The sequence below is a fragment of the Dermacentor silvarum genome, chromosome 11 (assembly GCF_013339745.2).
Source record: "Dermacentor silvarum isolate Dsil-2018 chromosome 11, BIME_Dsil_1.4, whole genome shotgun sequence".
NCBI lineage: Eukaryota > Metazoa > Arthropoda > Arachnida > Ixodida > Ixodidae > Dermacentor > Dermacentor silvarum.
The window spans coordinates 89591514-89611256 of NC_051164.1; the positions used below are offsets into that span (position 1 = coordinate 89591514).

At 47.7% G+C, this 19743-nt stretch overlaps 1 protein-coding gene across 1 annotated transcript in view; it reads right to left on the bottom strand.

The window, feature by feature from the left end:
- The window catches only part of LOC119433592 (tyrosine-protein kinase transmembrane receptor Ror2-like), a gene marked incomplete at its 5' end in the record, with an annotated part of 134482 nt that overhangs the window by 67040 nt on the left and 47699 nt on the right, over positions 1-19743 (bottom strand). The gene's annotated exons all lie outside the window — the stretch shown is intronic.

Genomic DNA, 19743 nt, shown 5'->3' on the forward strand with positions numbered 1-19743 from the left:
GAGCTTGAAATGGGGCACTGAACGGCTTTCGAGGGATTCCGAGCGGAAAGGGACGCGGATTTTCAGGAACACACGACGTGAAATGCACGCGTTAGAATACAGAGTCTGGTGGCGTACGCACTGCGGTGTTCCAAGGAGAAATATACTATTAAACAAGGATGTACCGCTGCTTCGTAATAACAACAGTCGAGCTTTTACAAGGGTACATGTTATTAAGGGTACACCTTAACCCTCTTACGTTAGCTTTACATGCGTTACACAGGTCACAAGGCGCGTACACCTTCGGTCGTGTTTCCAACGTAGGCATTTCTACAGCTTTAGTAGGAGAGGAGCGAGACAAGAAAATAGAGAATTTAACCACAAAGGGAGGAGAAGCGAATGGAAAGAGATGTGTAGAAGAACTTAAGCTGTGAACAAATATGAGAGGCGACACGTAATACAGTCGTAGCTTAAGTCGCAGTTCCGTCAGCCGCAGGAAACGAAGTATTGCAGTAGCAGCTTTTTTTTGCGATGACGTTTGCTGTTTTCGTTGCTCATAATACTTTCAGTTCTTTTCGATAGTGTTAGCCTTCAGGGCTTCAGGAAATAAGAAACAGGAAGAGATTGAAAGAGCGCTGAAGTTCGAACTGCTCATGCCTTATGTGCCGATCCCGTATTTCCTGAAGCATGTGCGCCCTGGGAGCATCATGGAAATCAAACCGTTGGCAGCTCGCCCAAGTTTGCGTACTTGTACCTTTTGCTCTCAGAGTGTGACTGTTCCGCCGGTAAGTGCGGTAGAGAGCGCTTGCTTCTCCATATACTGTAACTTTTGAATGTACGACCCGGGTAGGTGATTATATTCCCACGGCTGCTGGTATTGGCATGTTGAACTGTGTGATATATTCGAGACAAATTGATAATTTTTGCAGATCACGCTTCATAGCAGCTATGGACAGTACAATTTGCGCTGTAATGGCCATTACGGTTCTTAATTAGCACTACTTAACTCTTCTTTTACAGCGAAGCTCTCAAGGCCTAGATTCCCCAGGGTTGTGTCCACGTGTAGAAAAAAAAAAAAAAAAAACTATCATCGTCGGCATTGGCTTCATCTGCGTGGCGGTTTCCCGCCAGTTGTGAACACACGACTGGCGCGAAACCCACATGCACAGGTGTCAAAACGGATGATGATGGCCCATTGTTATAGTCCTCGCCAAGGCCGATGCCTCGTTCACAAGTGTCGCGATACTGCGCGGCGGCACGTCCCGCCAATCGTTGTGCCCCCTTTGTCTTGTGACGTAGAGATCGCGCAAGCGCCGTTATCAGCGGTTGCCCTTCAGACTCGCTATGGGACGGACGTTCGTTTAACCACATCTTCCAGGATACTGATGTCAGGATCCTGACGAAGCCGCGGCTATGAACGCTGTGGCTCATACGCTAGTGTAGGATGATGGGGCGGACTTGGCGCAGCAAACGCACTACTTGTCCATCGCGCCGGGCGAAAACAATACACCAGTGTCCTTGCTCTTTGAAGAACATGCAGAAGACGCTCAATATAGCCAATAATGATAATATATAAATTCACTATAGCAATATTCACTATAGCAGACCCACCACAGTCATAGCTTCGCTGGCTTCCATCTTCACAGTAGTGGAAGGGCTCTGAATTTTTTTGTTACTCATTTGGGCTAGTGTGTTGTAATTGCAGAATTCAAGCCAGCAAGAATTGAAAGCAAAATCGTTTGCATAGAAAATTTGTGCCTACCACTACTTACGAGAAATAAGTGCTCAAGATCTACAGTGCATGAATTGCTCTGCCATTGCGGTTAATATGTTTCCGCACTGTTGAAAAATGCAGCAGGAGAATTGAAACTCGGAAGACAAAACGAACCCCATGTTGCACTTTAAAGGCATTTTTCCATTCCCATTAAATAAAATGAAATAGTCGCAGTTTCACCCATAATGCGAAGCAGTAACACGAAAGCTGGCGAAATATTATGCGCAGCAACTCTTGTTTTGCTTCGTGCATTATCGGTTGGAGCAAACATTCGCATGTGCGCGGAAGCAATCTCCGTTCGAAAAGAAGAAAATGTAAGCCAGTGATTATTCTAGTGCTAGTCTACGTTTACAAAAGTGAGATGCCGTATACCGCCGTTAAGTTTTTACTTATACAAGCCTGGTCTGGCTTTTTCGTCTATATATTATTTTGTGATGTAGCACCCGAATCTATGGTGTATTTTATTTTTCTTCTGCCGCCGATCTTTATAGGACTTTTAAAAGTACCATTTAGAACTCTTGGGTCATGACTAACTTCGCCAGCCATTGTCTCCCTTGAGATGTCTCCGCTGGGATTCAACCAGAGAAAACAATTGCCTTGTTAAAATGTTAAAGCTATCAATAATTTATTGTTAAATAATTTTATCTCACAATTATTTACAGATTTCTTGTTATTTCTAAATTTACTTTTCTTTACCCCTGCTCTGATATGCAAAGTTTTAGTAAGGGCCCTTGGCACCGGCATCGTTTATTCACTCGGCTCTGGTTTATGATATAAGCAGCCGAGCATGGCATCAACAAATCGTGTTAACGAACCCTATAGAGGCCAGGCAAATTACATTTCAGGTGCAGACTTCTTTGCTGCGGCATCAGCGCTTCTACGCACTTGTGTTTGTTTGCCAGATTTTAGAAAGTTTCATCGAAATGTTCAGCATAGCGTGCGTTGCTGTGCGTATATGTGTGTGTATAAAGGCAACGTAAGTAACTATGGCACTACGTTGCTCACATTAAGTTTGATGGAAAAAAGAAACTGCAGTGGCAGCGAGGAAGAATCTTCGTTTCGCAAACTGGGAATCCTGAATTTCAATCTCGCTAGGATTTAGTAATCTTTCTTATTTTCGCTAGGATTTAGCGATTTTTCTTATTCACAAAATTCTGACAATGCATTCTGGGATTGCAGTGGCGGGACACCGGCGGACGTCAAGAGGACTAGGAGAGGGAGCCCATAACAGCGATTGCTGTAAAAAGAAAAAAAAAAGAAAAAGAAAAGGACAAAGGCAGCTACCAATAGTCGGTCTCTTTACGCTTCAAGTACAGTTGTAGGCGGGGAGCGGGCAGCTCGATCTCCATCGACTCAAACATAGCGTGTTGGTCAGGTCACGTGGTGATGCCCGCGGGGCGCGCATTGCATTGGCTCCTGACCGCCGCTAACGTCCGAGCAAACGAACGAGCCGCGCCCGCAGCATCGCGCCGCTCGCTTTTCCAGCCGAAGCGGCAGCGAACAAACAGCGAGGTCAGCGCGGCGCCATATTTGAGATGCGCTCGCTACGGAACACAACCCCTCCTCATCACACGTCACCGGCTCCCGCCTCACGCGTCATATCATCCCCAACTTTTCTCTCGCCTTCTGTTGTCTCTCACCATTCGCACTTCAGCTACTACTGCCACGCAAACACACGCACACAGACAAACACAAACACTCTCTCTCTCTTCCAACGTCCCTGGCCTTCCCACTTCTCAAACCATGTAATGTGGCGTGCAGTTTTCCTATTTCTTAACACCGCTACCGAGACCACAACGTCATCCTCCTCCTCTCCCTTCTTCTCATTACACCGCAAACGGGCAGGTTTCGGGTTTCCAATGGGAAGAGCGAGCTCACTGCTCAAACTAAGTTCGCCAACGCCTCGAGCTAATCAATTCGGGGTCGCCCCTGCAGTTTGCGTTCCCGGCCGCTTCGCTTGGGAGAAAAGAAACGACGAACTAAAGAAAAAAAAATGAAGTACTAAATAAAACAGGCGAATAAAGACAGAAACCCAGAAAGAGTGCATACGGCGCAGCGGGCGCGTAGACGGCCGAGCGGGAGCCCGCGGTTCGACCCCGCGGAATCGAAGAAAACCCCCCGATCGGCGCCCGCACAGCGAACGACCGCGTAGACGGCAAAGACAAACGAACGGGACACGGCGACACGGAAAAGCCCTGGTGTACAGGCATGTGTGCGTGCGTGCGTGTGCGCGCGCGCCTGTGTGTGTGCGTGCGTGTGTGTGCGCGCGTGTGTTTGAGTGTACATGTGTTTGTGTGTGTTTGTGTGTGCGTGCGTGGGACTCTCCCGATAAGGCGCCGCGCTCTACGCGCTGATAGACGGCGCCGGCTCCGCTGCCGCGACCGCCGTTGTCGTTGCACAGCACGCCCGCAGTATGTACTGAACCCTCACGCACTATATACGCTTGGCGCCGTATCTGGCGACTAGTTTCGTGTCTTTGTCTTTTGACTTCATTCTTTCGCGATAAGAACTGCAGCAGGACGTAGAGATCGCGGTTTTTTTTTCCCCGACCTGACCGGAATCGGGAAACCAAAGAGCCACGCACTAGCGAAGCCTCTAGGAGACGAAAAGAAAGTCTTATTACAACCGGCGTTTTCGTTGACTTGCAGGAGATTCGCAGTTCTTTTCTTGACACCCAACAGACCACAGACGTGCTATACAGCCGTGCTGACGTGACGTAGCGAAAATGATAAGACAAAAAGAGTTTGTCAATGGTTTTTTAATCTGTTGTACAACTTCGTTCTTTCTTTACCTTCTGCGGAGGGGGGGGAGGGGGGGGGGGGTGAGGGAGCAGTTTCTTACTGCTCGATACTTGTTCCTCGTTGCTTGCAGTGAGACAAGAACTGCAGGCTTCACGCTGTTTTTCTTTTCTTCTTTCCTTTCTTTTCTTTTCGGTTTTGGCGTTGATCTGTCGTCATTGTATACCCGGGTAGTTGGATGCGTTCGTTAGATACACCCAGATACGCCGGCTTGCTCCGTTGAGACTCGTATTTGAACAAGAGTGCGCAAGGCGCACCTAGCTGAAAACTTTTCAGCGCAAAGTTTGTTTCTTGCTGTCAAGCAAAGTCGTGCATACCGTATGTACACGAAAACGGCCTCAGTCGCAGCGAATCAACCTAAGTGTGTACTGCGTCGCCTCCGAGTAAGGGTCTCTTTAACCAATTATTTCACCAATAATAATAATAATAATAATAATAATAATAATAATAATAATAATAATAATAATAATAATAATAATAATAATAATAATAATAATAATAATTAATTTCACGTCCCAGTGAACTTTCTAACGACACATTTGCGTTCCCGTACGTTCAACAAAAACTCTTACACGGACACGCCCCGTAACGTCTCGCAAAGGTGCTTGCATTTAAGTACCTAAGAAGACAAACGCTGCTCAAAAACTGACTAATGTTAATAGAACCTTGCGTTAAGCCTGACAGAGATGCCGGGCTTCCTAAAGGGTTCGCGAGCGCCAGTTCTCCTGAGACAAGCGCTGACACGCAGATAAACACTGATTTATTACAGGAATAAACGCTTCGATGATTAACTAAAAATTCAAAAATAGAAATAGAAGATGCTGTATAATATCGTATAGACTCGTGTAAGGGCCGCACTTTTCTTTCCCAATTTTGACGAGGTGCGGTCCTTACACCGTACCGAACCTCTTGCTCAAGAAGGCGCTCAAATGTTGCTCAACTTGACTTATGCACAGCCCGGATCCCCGGATGTACCATTGTATCAGAGGTCAACGCGCAGCTCTCGCCATCTATAGTAGCGGCACGCGAAAGTACGCCGCGCGAAAATTCGCCGATGCGCATGCGTATAATCGGGGCATCGAACGCGATTGCTTCTGCGTTGGAAATCTCTTTTTTTTAACCAAATTTTGGCCTGCCGAGTTGGGGAAGCGGCCCTTACACGGGTGCGGCCCTTACACGGGTGCGGCCTTTACACGAGTCTATACGGTAAACCTAAAAACACAATAATTTTATTTTTCAGGGACGTTAAGCATTGGATGCTTTGGCCGAGGGAGAAGCTTTTTACTCTTCGCTTAACAGGCCCCCCTCAAAAACATCTTGTAGCGATTTGCCCCTAGCGAGCACGGTTGCAACTTCCTCCAGGCCGACGCCCATCGGTCGGGGCACGCTTATCAGGAAGATGCCCGCCACGCGTTCATCGGTCATAGCAGACCACGTGATGGTTCGGAGTAGTGCAGAGAAGCATGGCGCCACGTGTACAAAGAGCTATGGCATGCGCGCGGGTAACAGTGCGCGCATTGCGGGAGGTGGCCGCTCCACTCAGGTGGCCGCTCCAATCGCTCAAAGCAGCGCTAAAATGTGCAGGCATATTTGGTAGGTCTAACAAAGCGCGCGCTCACATGCGTTCTACAGGCACCAAAAAGGCATGCCGGAACGGCAGCGACCGGCGTTCCGGTGGTCGCACGCACACAGGGCGCTCTGTGTGCGTCTGTGTTCTTCGTTTGCGTTAACGTGTTTCAATGCGCTTTCCACGAGCAAGTACACCCCGTACGGAGGAACGAGGCGCGCCCTGTCTACGATTTATAAAAATAAAAATAAATCCTTTATAAAAATTATCGTAGCTTGCACTGGAGGCGCAATGCTAATGGGCACCTAGCTAGTCCTGGCTTTTGGGCTATAGGCTACGCACTACCAAGTCATCCCCAGCATTTTCCGGGATTTATTGATTATTGATCGATTAGCTATTGAGTGGCTACCGATTGGCTATTGCAAGGCGTCGGCGACGTATTACCAGCCACGTATTACCAGCTAAGCACTACCAAGTCACCCCCAGAATTTCGCGCAATTTATTGATCAATTATCGATTAGCTATTGATTGGCTATCGATGACTGCCTAAGCTTAAGTAGTACCAACCATGCTTAGCTCGACTTAGCCAGGCTCAGCTTCGCTATTTCACAGGGGCACGTGCCATTGCGCTTGGCCCCTTTCTGCACTACCGCCAGGATCGGCCCACATTTTTTGTGGACGACTAACGGACTAAAGGCCGGCTTAAGTAGCTCCGCTGTTAAAATAAGAAAGCTTCAACGCTTCACTGCAATGCAGAAAATTATGAAAACGCTTGCGCTCGTTAATTCGCGCCACCCTCTTGCTGAGCTTTCCGCATTCCATTTGTTGTTGATTTTTTCCCCTCTTCTCCGTAAAGAAATACACATGGCAAAAGAAAACAAGACTTAAGCAACTCAAAGGGCTGCCAATTTCTGAAATGAACAAAAAACACAGACAGGTCGCTGAAGTATACGTCGAAGTGCGATGCAGTATCAAGACCGGGTCACAGAGCATAATCGAAAATGTACGGGGAGTGAGGTTGGGTCGACAGAGAGAAGGAATCTTCGGTTTTGAAGAAAAAAAGAAAAAGGTTTTGCCGAAAAGAAACACGAATAGATGGAATAAGGGACTGAGCCGAACATCAGCGATAGCAATGCGTCGGCATGGTTGCGCGGTCAAAATGTCAAAGGGCGCGCACGGATGTCCCTCCAGCTCGGTACCTTCCTGTGATATTTTAATCGTAGCGTTACCGCTGTCCTTGTGCGAACATATAAAGGTGGTGCCTTCGCAACGAGGCTTTACGCATAGGATCTGTTGAAATAGCCAGCTCACTGGTCCACAAAATGCTACCAACGTTGGCACAGCATCACGGGGCTCGCGAGCCCGAAATCGGCAATCAAGTTCAACGGTAAGAAATATGAACAAATCAAAAGAGCCTTTAAGCATTATGCGCTATTTCACGAAAATGTATGTGTCTTTTATGTTTTGATACTGTATACCTACAGTGCAAAGAATATTTTGCAACGACGAGCGCGTGAACAAATTGACTACTTGGTACCTCGATAACCATCGTATGCCAGTAGGCGCTGACGTCAGCAAGCGAAGTGTGGTCAGTAAAACAACCATACATTTCGCGTGCACGAGCCTGGATCATGCATGACAATCTACAAGATTCGCTTTAAGTGGCACCAACTACCTTTGCGGCCGTACCGTTTGGCGCAGATGATCAGAGCGCCAAAGAGAGCGCTTAGTATAAATTTTGTCGAGATCCGTCGACCTCAAAAAATTGCAAGAGTTGTCCTTCAATAACAGATACTGCGCCCCGAAGAGCTCCAAAACAACTATCCCACCCTCGCAAATGAGTGGAGTCGCGACCTCTGTATTGCAGTCCTCTAATGTCAGTGAGCGCATCAAGAGAGAATACTTTAATTACAGAAAGGCACAGAGAGGTCTGCCTAAGCACGTTAAAAAAAAAAAAAAAAACTGAGAGAAACTCGCTTCTTTCTCCCCCTCCCTCACCCTAGTCATGAGCTTTGTAATCCGCAGTAAGAAGAGAGAGAGAGAGAGAGAGAGAGAGAGAGAACAACAGGAACAGCAGCGAAGTCACTCGAACCACTGGCATCCAATCTAGCCAAGAACAGACATGCCGACTCCGGTCCAAGAGGAGTCATGTGGGGCGGCGTGGCGGGAGTGGTGGATGCAAGTCGCGGCCGTCGGGCGAACTCCAGCGTCTTGCGGTTCCCGTGGGTTCTCGGGGATATAGCATACAGCCGTTCTCTCTCTATCACTGTTGACTTCTATTCATTTTGTTTTCTTTTCTCATTTTATTCCATCTGTTAGGCGCGCTCATCCGAGACGCCCAATAGAACGAGGGAGGGGAGGGGGGGGGGGGGGGGGGGGCTGGTAGCAGAATCGGAGCTACAAGGCAAGGAATGTCTCTCCCTCCTATAGTTGGTACGAGTCGTCGTATAGCAGCCGAGACGGGATGATTGGAAGTGGAGATACCGAACGCCTCCCGCGCGCCTGATACACACAACACCCGAGCCGCCGCCGCCGCTACAACCCACGGGGTTATAACCCCATTGCAAAAAACAGTCGGGCCGACCCGCAATCTGGAGAGGGCCTGATCTCATATATATACCGTGCTGGGCTGTGTACGCGATGGCTGCCCTCCATACACTGGCAACGTTATATATCCGGACCCTATACAATCTTCGCTGGGAGGATGTATATGGAATGCACGTCACTGGAGCGGACGGCGCTGGTTCGCACATATACGGAATAGCTCTTCTTTATTGTTTATTAAGAGCTTAGATGGCTCATGGGTCGAAAAATCCGTTGTGCGGCGTTATGGCACAAAAATTCGTTCCAAGTTGTTTCCCAGCGGAAGAACTTGGAGATATGGGCGAACCGGCCATATCTCCAAAGTGGATTCCAATTGGCCCCGTGAAGCTGTCGTGTCAACTTAAGGGCAATGCGATTTATCACATGCATCTGAAACGAAATCAATTCCCCGTGGGAGTCAAACCCACTACCTTTGGTATCAATTTAGACACAGTTGAATTAGAGTTAAGGCACTCGAACCCACGACCTTTGGTGGGAGTCGAACCGACGACCTTTGGCGGAAGTAACAACGCATTCGAATGAGAATGTCAAAGTAATTCAATGAATGTCTCATGAGCGCGCAGGCTTTAGCTTTCACCCTCTTTAGCGTGTGCTTAAGTGACTGCCAACTTTTCTGTTGCGCGCAGGACGTGGGGATAGCAACGTGGTTGGTGATTGACTAGCTTTATGCTGTCAGACTCCAGTCTAATGCATCATAAAGTACTACACGACTCAACAACTTGTTCAAGTATTACGTGTATTAAGTATTACGCATCCTCGTACTTCCCCTTCTTATTGTACGTACAGGCGGTTAAGCTATCGGGAACAATAATCTTTTATTCACGGTTAGTCAAGGTTTTAACCACGTTGGAATGCATTCGCGTCGGTGAAAGGAGGACTTTGGGTGGGAAGATAAGCTGAAGCTTGTTTCTGAGCAGCGAATCATTACTATGATCCTCGATGTTTCGTATACCATGACGGTCTAATCATGGTGAATATAGTCAGTTTATAAAAATAAAGGAATAATGCCAGCTAATAAACAAGCGAATAAAACGCAGTGAATTTAGCAAGGAAATCAGATGGAACCTAAAAGGAAAAAGAAAATGGAAGATGGAACCTAATGTTTGCTCCGCATGGCTGAGCAAACATTGCAGTCACTGCGCCCGAGGAGTATTTTAAACCTTTCGCCCTGTCTATTTCTTCTTTGATTTTGCACCGCCTCGTGCAATATTCCTTAGTTTTCTCAGTACCTTGCGCTTTATAAAAAAAACAGTTTAGCGCTGCTAAGTATTCCCGTCGATTTCCCCGTAAAAAAGGCAGCAAAGTTCGCGTCACCACTTGCAAATACAGTCTAACGCCTTTATAACAAAGTGCTGGGGACCTCCAGAATACTTCGTTATACTGGTAACTTCGTTGTAAAGATTGTACACCATACCGCTAACACTAGAGCAGGGTAGGCGCGTTCAACAAGAGAATACATTTGTTTACCATGAATTCAAGAGAGACCTAATGAACTAGGCCACTTTTTTTTCTTTTTTTTTCTTGGGGGGGGGGGGGGGGAGGGTCACACTTAATCGCAAGGAATGTGCACGTGATTCACCTCACCTCACCCTACATGCTTGCGCGCGCTTTCCAAAAAAAAAAACAACAATTCCTTGTCGGAAAGAGAGATCGATTGTTTGCAATACGCCGCGCCAGTTGACAGTAAACGCTTATCCTCGTCGCGTGTTAGTTTGTCCTGTCTCCTGCATTTGCGCTGGTACCCAAGCACCACGAAAAGTAACCAATCAACCCAATACGTCACCTAAGCCCAGTGCTTTCCAGTTTAGGAAAACAAACAAGGTTCAACGTGGTTAACGTCCTTGCCAACCCCTACTATCGTTCTCGCGTTTTCAGAGGTTTGCCCGCAATACATTCGAACTCGGATGTATCGAACCTGAAGGGGATCACAAAAAAGTTCAATATACAGGTATTGGCTATACAAAATAAAAATTTTATATAAAGATCTTCAAGGGGATTTTACTGCTGTTCGTTATACACAATAATTCGTTATATGTGGGTTCAATTGACCCGGGTTCGACTGTATTACGTTCGCAGTAGTGTGTGCACGCTGACGACACCCGACGTGGCAAATTCGTATTACCGCAGAGCGCGTACACCACCGTGAGGAAGACATCCGCTCCGAGAGCGCCGCCTGCAGAATGGGCACTTACTAGATATTATTTTTCGCAGGAAATGAAATAAAAAAACAAATCAATCAATAATAAACGGCAGAAAAGCCGTAACCAAAGCTGGAGATGAGGCGAGAAACACAAAAAAAAAGGAGCAAAGTTCGTCCAAAGGCCGAACTACCGCAGAGAGGATACCCACAGGGGACGCACCAGTTCATCAATGCGCGTTGCGAGCATACCTACACAACAAACTACGCGCACAGGCGCGCACATAAACATGCGACGAAAAAAAAAAAAAAAAACGAAATACGCACGCAGAAGCTGTACGGCAAAGTAGCGGAGGCCTTCTAAGAGAAACAGCGTCATCGGCTTGTTCGAAAAAAGAAAAAAAAAAAAAAGAAAAGTAAAGGGGAAGAGCAAGACATGGAAGAAGGGTCTAGCGACGAGGCTACCGGAATCAATAGCCATCTCAATCCAACAGCCACGGGGCGTTCGGCCATCGCTGGCCTCTCGACACCCTTTCTTCCTTCCTCGCCGGTGGCCTGTGAGAGACTCGACGCCGAAACGACATCCAGAGACCCTGCCGGAGTTCCTCGATGAAAAATCTCGCCACCTCCTCTTCCACTCCCTTTCTCAGCTGCCCAGCCAATCTTGCTGGCTGTCGTCCCGCTCGCAAGGGACGCTGCGGCCGCACGCCTTTCGGCAAGGAGCTGTGGTCCGTATATACGAGTTGTCTACACAGATTCTTAGTTTCGTTGGACGGCGACGCTCCGATGAGTCGGAAGACGTGAGAGAGGGGAAGCAGCCCTTCTTGGAGACGCAGTTCCGAGAAGTCGCGCGATGAGCGGCATCCAGAGACTCTAGGACTTGAGCTTCTCGGAAAGCATGTGTGGCTCAGCGCTCAATAGTAGTTTGTATTTTTGTAAAGAGAGCGAACGTTGCAGCTGTTTTCTTCTTCTCTTTTTTTTTTTCTTTTCTTTGAGGAGGGGGCGATTGCATCTAAGTTTGGCATACAAGTCAAATGCTACACACTCGCAATTCGTATTCGTGTTCGAAAAGGAACTATTCGGTATTTTCGAATATTCGAATATTCCTAAAAACCTATCCAATTATTTCGTAACGACCGACTGTTAAAGTATGGTTACTGCTCTCCGTGTGCTACGCAAAGAAACGAGAAACACCAGAGGTGAAACAATTACAAAAGTTTTCTCAGCAATGCCGAAACAAAAATGGGTAATTGCAAGCTTTATTTTCGGTATTTCGGGGGAACGATACATGAAAACCTGTGATTTTTGGTAGTAGTCTGTCATTAAACGTTTTTGGCTGTTTAGTTATGCAGTAGCTTTATCTTTTACGCTAGAACCTGTAATTTTTCCCTTCCAACGGTCAATTTTACATGCGTATACGTCACAGATATCCTTCGCACTGTTTTTCCCGCCACTATTGATCGTTTTTCGACAGCCATTTATTTAGAGTTTTTCAAAATCTAGTTGTACATCAGCCATTTATTCTAGGGAATGTCGTTTGCAAACTAGGCTCTAAATTTGTTCAGAAGCTATATTGCAGTTTATTTTTATGACAATTAATGATCTTGTGTGTAAAACTGCTCCTTTGTTCTTCATTGTTTGCTGTATTTTTTTCACACTGTTCAGTACAAGCGTAACCGAAATAAACATTTATGCTGTAAACATATGCGCCTGCGTTTAACTACTCGACATTCGATTCGATATTCGATGCATACAATTCCTATTCGATTCGTATTTGAAGAAGGTGATATTCGCTCACCTCTAGTATTTTCCACACGCTTTTCAATTCTTCTTAGAATCGTTTCTGTGACTACGAAGATACTGCATGCCTGTTAACTGTAGGTACACCTACAAACAACACAAATGCGTGCCCCTGAAATGCCGACGAAATTTCCTTGTGTTCGCTACGTAAAACAAACATCAAAGAATGAGAATAATTTACTGATGCACCTGCGGCAAGTACGTCTCGAAGCAGTGTCTCGTATAGAATGTAGATTTCGAAAAAGTAAGCAACGCTGTAGTCCGCCCCACGAATATTGCTAATACGAGATTCAAACTCCGTTGTTAATTACTGCGATAAGCATCCTGAAATTCGGTTAATTGATCGAGGTAGAAATATAACGAAACCGCGGCTACTATTCGGCATGCAAAAGTACAAAACGCACTTGAGTCAACGATGGACGAGGGAAGTAGTTATTCAAGTCTCAGGCAGGGGCATTTGCCTTACGTATGTTTGACACAGGAACGACTTGGCAATTCAGTTACGTTTCCTAATTTTCTTTCTAATAATTGCTTTTAGATCAAGCATAGACTGTACTACACCTCAGCACTCACTTATATTTTATACATCTGACCAAGAGGACGAGCGATTACGTTGGCACTGAGTAGCGATACGTTTACGTAGAAACTCACAACGCAATTTAACTTCTCCGCCTCATTTACTTTATGCTTAAACGTACCGAGCTTCGGACAAAACTACAGCAAGCGCAAGAAAAATATGTGTGTGTTCTACTGCAAACTCTTCATGCAAACCTCTGCAAAGCCTGCAAGTCATCCTCCGGAACACACTCGCAGAGTTCAGGCTCCGGCGAAGATGTACAGCACGCGAGAACAGCCGCCACCAACCATCAGTACAGAGCCTAGATGTGGATAGTCGAGAAGTCGATAGAAACATAGTCGATGGACGACGAGAAGCAAGGAATTAGGAAAGGGAGTAGGGGGGGGGGGGGACGTTTCTGCCAACATGCGCTGGAAGAGCGCGCTCAGAATAGCGAAGACATAGGAGAGCAGATGCCCTTGAAAGCGTACTGAAACGGTGAACGAAGTTACGACGACGCTTAAGATGTTTTACGCACGACGCACTCTCCCTGCTTGAACTCGCTGTCTTCAAGCGTCATTACGCATACAGCGTGGCGTTGCGTAGAGGCCGTGCGTGCACTGGTGTTCTAGCTCTCTCTCTTAACATTGTCTCGGTGAGCGGCGTGGCTTCCTGTAGTTCCCGAACGAGGGGCTACAAAACGCCAAGCCGGTGCATCTTACCCTTCGCTCTCTTCCTAGCTTTTGCGAGCGACCCGAATGCACCTTGATATCTTTCGGGACTCTCTCACCCATCCTATTTTCCTCCCAGATTTTAAACAAGGCGCCTTGATGCTGGGCAAACAAAAGAACGAAAGAGACGCACACCGGGACGCCCAAGCGGGCGCTCACCGATCACAAATGACTTTCTCCCGGCCAGGCCCGCCCCGTCTTCAAATCCTTCCTGTTCTGCCATTACGGGATCAATACTAAGACCGAGCCTAGTACACGGCGCTTTTGCCATCGCACGATGCTCTCCAACCACCCGCATAGCAGAACTAGAACCCCCACCCCCTCTATCTCCGACCTTCCTGACCCTTCGTATACCCGACTATCGCCCTCTTCCCTTTCACTGCACCCCTAGATATGAAGGCGCCCCATCGTTCTGCCGTCAGTGGACGCGGCATAAATCGCTTCCGTTCGGCCCTCCCTGAAACAAAATGGCAGGGCGGGGTGCGGCCGGAGGAAGCGATTCAAAAGCTAGGCATTGAAAGGGCTCCATGTCGAACTAATAAGGAGCGGTAAAATACGTTGTCTAGTCAGAGACAAGAAAACGCACAGGATGCTTCGACGAGTTCAGTAAGACTGTTCCGCAAATGATGTGCGAAGCGAAGCTCTTTCCCGTTTTCTTCATCGAATGTGAAAACTGAATCAGTTGAAGAAAAAGAAAAAAAAAAGAACAAATCAACTGATATCTTCGACAGATAAAACGTACTCGTGGCTGCGGCAGCGAAAAGTTGGTGAATCAGATGCAACACAAGCTCACAAGCTTTGCGCGAGACCATTAGGCGAGGCCTCGGATATAAGCGGGGCTCCACCGGAAAACGAGCCAAAGGTAAGAAAGAGTAAGTGCTCAAAGAAGAAGCAAATCGTTTCACCGAGGCAGCCCATTTGGCCTAACAAGCTCCGAAGCCGAAAGAGCGTTGAACGACGTTAACAGGTGACTAAAAAACAAGCATAATCGCAAGCCACTAAAGGCGTAGAAAATAAGACAAGCAGGAATGGACGAGAGGGTAGCTGCTAAGAAAGTTCGTTACTAAGCAAATCTTAAGAAATAAAGGACACAAGAACTGTTAACCAGGAGCTAGCCGAGCATAAACACAGTGACGAAGCGCTGGACATCAACACGGTGTGAAAAAAAAAAGAATAGAAGAAAATAAGGAAGAGCATTGGAAGCTGAAAGCCAAGGAAGGAGGAAGTACTTGGAAAATAAAAGGAAATGAATGGGCCCCGGCGCCTGTGGGACGGCGCCCAACTTTCGCGCTGATGAAGACCGGCCGGAAACGACTCCCTCCCTCCCTCTTCTCCCCTCTCTCCTCCAAATCTCCCGAACTGCACCCTTCTGTTCCCTTCCGACTTTCCCCTCGAAACCACTTTCCCCATTTCATCTCATCTCGCTGCCCCGTTAGCTCTCCATTGCTTCCCCTTCTCCCCTTCGTTCCCAATTTCGTCCTCTCTCTCTCCGTCTCCTTTCTGCCATTTCCTATAGAGTTTCGAGCCGGGCGACAAGCGCGATGCGGAACGTATAAGAACAGCTCGCGCAAAAAGGCGCAGTAAGCGCGCACTCCGTCGCAACGGCGTCGGCGATCCTCCTCTCCGCTACTCGACCACCGACAAAAAAGAAAGGAGCAGATAATGCCGGCCCCTATGTCTTGCTCTAACCACCGACGCCACCATCTCACCGTCGCCCGTGCGGCAGCGCTAGAGACAGCATTTGCGGCTTTCCAATGAAAAAAAAAAGGAATATAGTGGAAAGCAGTAAGATGGAATAGAAAGCGAGTGAAAAAAAATATGCGGTCGTCGGTCGCCGAGTTCCCTCTCGAGGTGTTCCCCACTCTCCAACTTCCCCAGCGTGTTTCCCTAAATAAAATAAAAGAAGTTCCTCTCCACATCCATAAAAAAGTAAAGGAGAGCTCCGAATGCGTGCCGAAGGCCGAGCAGGGCTTATCAGAAGGAGCGTGGCCTTTTTTTCCCCTTCCCTGCGTGAAGCCGCCACGCCGGCGTCGCTGCTGTTCGAAATAGTCGCTGCCGAAGTTGTTCAACTACATTTTTTTAAACTTTTACTATCTGCCAGCTTTCTTACGTTTCTTTACTTAGGACTCTTCCCAAGGATTTCTTTTCACTTTTTTTTCTCCTTATTTTCGACCCAACAAGCCACGATAGTGGTTTTCCGCAAGCGTCCCAGCACGTGACGTTGTTTCTTACGTCGAAGCCCCGCGGTCGTTCTCAGTCTCCTGGTCGCGTTAGGGGGCGTCCTATGAAGCCACTGCACCAGCTGTAGACCGTGCGTGCCACAACTTTCGCCTCCTTTAACCACAACCCGCCGCGTTGGCTTCAGTGACTACGGCTTTTTGTCACTGGTCACGAGGTAACAGGCTCGATTCCCAGCCACATTCCAATAAAGACGGAATGGAAAGACGTTCGCTTACCGTGCTTTCGGTGCACGTTAAAGAACCCCAAGTGCCAAAATTAAAACAATGCTTTCCACTACGCACATTAAACGCCATCGCTCAACCAATCGGTCAATTGAAAACCTTCAACCAAAAAATTGTTTTCACGTAATTTTATTAAATAGTTTTATGCGCCCCAATCCCGGTCTTGTCCGCTCTAAAGAACCTCCAAGAAAAGTAGTTAGTTTACAGTTTTCTCACCAATTAACATTTTTTTGCCTTTTTGTTGTTCCTATCATTCGAGCTTCATCTAGGGCGTTACCACCACCCAAGGCTAGGCTTTGCTTATAGCCGATAGCATAGCGCGAGCCATACTGCTGTCTTCGTAGTCATATTCATTTACGCCGTCATCTTCGTATCTGTCGCTATAATTGTTTTCGTTGTAGTCGTTGTCGTAAGCACGGCTGCAATTTATTCAATCATTTATATACGAAGGCTGCTTTCCTATATTAAACATATTTCGCGCTATTTTGCTTATTAACCCTTAGCGCCTGTCCACTAACGGCTTCTAGACACTTTCTCGGCGCCCCCAGTCTACGAACTATACCTTTCCCAAATTTCTCAGTCACTATCTCACATGTGCCTGAATTTAAATTATACATGTGCCGGAGGTCTATCCGCCAGTCATGTTCACTGCTTCGACCCAAGAAGCCAGTAACCATTACGCCAGAGATCGGGCGTCATTCAGCGACGTTCACCCTATCGGTCAGCGTCTTTTCCGATCCCATCAAGACACAATCGCGCTCATACGTTGCGAGTGTGCCCAGCGTCAACAAAAAAAGTTACTTTCCAATCTCGCTGTTTCCCTCCGTTCAGTTCCGCACTCGTATTCGGCTTCACGGCACGGAGCGCGATCTCTTAGCTCCGAAAGAGAGCTTCCGCACATAGCAACAACGCCCCGAGGAGAAGCCATTCTATCGAAGACCAACGGGCCCCTGAGGGACATCCAGTCGTTCCGCGTTTAGCAGCCGATCCGCATCGCCCCGAGTCGAGTGAAAGAAAAAAAAATAAACACGCTCGGATCAATCACCTCCATCTCTCTCCCCTTCCCTCTCCTCGACCTCCTCGCCTTAACGGGCTCCGCCCACGGTCAGGCCTTTTTCTCACACCTACGGTCCTTTATTACACAAGTAGAGAGTCCCGAAAGAAAGAAGGAAAAGCAAGAAGAGAACGAACAAAGCGAAAGACATCGCCGTAGCCAGGGGCGAAACGGGAAGGCGTGTTCATGCTCCTTCCTATCGGCCAGTCGATTAGTTTGTTCAGCGGTGCGCTAAATTCCGGCGACGTTTTCTTAAGCCATTAGAGAAATGAACGATCCTCCGTGCGGAGTACAGAGGCTGCCTCAGTGATGGGAGGCCGTGGGTGTAACAACATTTCGACGAGCAACGTCTCATCGCGTCTATGTACATTATACACGAGAGCGAAAGGCGACGGAGCGTCTTGAGAACAAAGATGTGTGTCCTGCTATGAACGCTCGACCTATTTTCGCGCTCCTGGCTCGCGAGGGAGAATCGAAAGTGATGTGCAATCGCGAAGATGGCCAGTCCGATGTGTAATGGAGTTGTCTGGCATCTTTCAAATTACCTGTACACAATACATAAAAAAATAAGACATAAGAATAAATAAACCAAAAACGAAACTATACCCACGGGAGGTGTACCGGCGAAGTCGTGCCAGCAAATGTTTATTTTTTTTCCTTTCGTCGAACGAACTGACGCGGCGTAACACTTAAACGGGACATCAAGCTGTCATTTCGTCAGAAAGCTCTTTATCGAAGTCGTCAGGGAACATATCGTTACGCTACGAATGGCAGTCAAGAAAGAAAAAAAAATGTGCGCGAACCACCGACGATTATTATTAATGTAGGCGGATTAGCCGAACGCTTCTCGAAAGCTATGATGCGCTCGAAGACGTATATTTGTTGCAGCGAGACTGTTTAGGCAGCGTAAGTTGCTTAACTGTGTAATTCCGCAGATAACAAAGCCGTTAACCAGCACATATGTCGCGTTGGTATGAGTGACTATACGATGTAAGCCGACCAGTCATATGAGTGTTGTCCCAAGAGGCGAGAGCGCCCGCGTGTGAAGCAACTGTAATTCTCACCTTGCGCCGCCACCACCGGGGAGAGGGCGGTGGGAGCAGAGGAGGGTAGTCTTTACCGAGCTAGAAATTAAGAGACGCCAGGAACGTTGAAGGGAACGTTACCTTTTATGCTAGTAAAGTTAAGGTACAAAATATTTAACGATTCGGTTATCCTTATCCAAAAAAGTTACAGCTTATGACAAGGAGCAGCAAAATGTTGAAAAGAATGAAGAGCCTCGTAGCGAAAGCCACTACACCATAAAAAAAGATAATCATAACATTTCTACAGTATGTTATGATTAAAAAGCCCGTCTAAGCGTACGTGTGAGACGAGGTCAGGAGGCGCTTATTCTTCCCGTTACCGGTCAGAAGACTTCTACGTAGATTACTAACAGCCATTTGTCAAGTGGACAGAGACACACAGATAAGGGAGCTGGTTAGCACGCCGCTAGTTAGTTATGCCTCGTTTACGTTACTCCTTCAGGAGCTTTGTTATCGTAGGCATTCAAGCGAGCTCTAACATCTTGTCAACGTCCGCGCATGTGCTCTTATAACTGGGGCGGCTCTTCCAAGAAACGCCGGCCGAGTGACTGCATCGCTCCGGCTATTTATTCACCGAGTTTAGGCGTATACATGCGTAAGAGGCAACTGAGTCGTCCGCGCTGATAAGCCGTAAAGCAGGCCGGCACGTAGAAGCGGATAATCTCTTCCGGGATACCATAAACGCCACAAAGCTCGGACGTTTTTCATCGCAACGTTCGGCTCGATAAGACACTTCCCTCGTCCTGCCGAGCACGGACGCTCCGCTAACAAGCCTTCCACTTCGCCGTCACAGTAAACAGGGCTGCACGGGCTTCACCGTGATACTCGTGCAACCGTGATACGCATGCAAAGGAGTGGCGAACGAGGGAAAGCGAGACGGCAACAAAGTGCACTCTTCACTGCGTGGCTCCGAAGTTCGGCGGGCGAGCCCAACCCCGCTTGTTCAGGGGGCCCGCCACTACGTTCGAGGAAAAGAGAAGCGGGGAAGCGAAGCGCGCGCGGGATTTGCCTCGTTAACCCGACGCTGCGGTGCGTGGAGAGCCGACTCAGACAGCGTAGCGAGAGCTCAGAATACAGGGACGCTCGATGAAGAAGACAGTGAAAGGGAGGGTACGGGCGAGTCGGTGAAGAGGAGGCGGGTGTGTTCTTTTCTCATAGTGGGCCACGAAAAAACGACGGGACATGTAACAAACGTA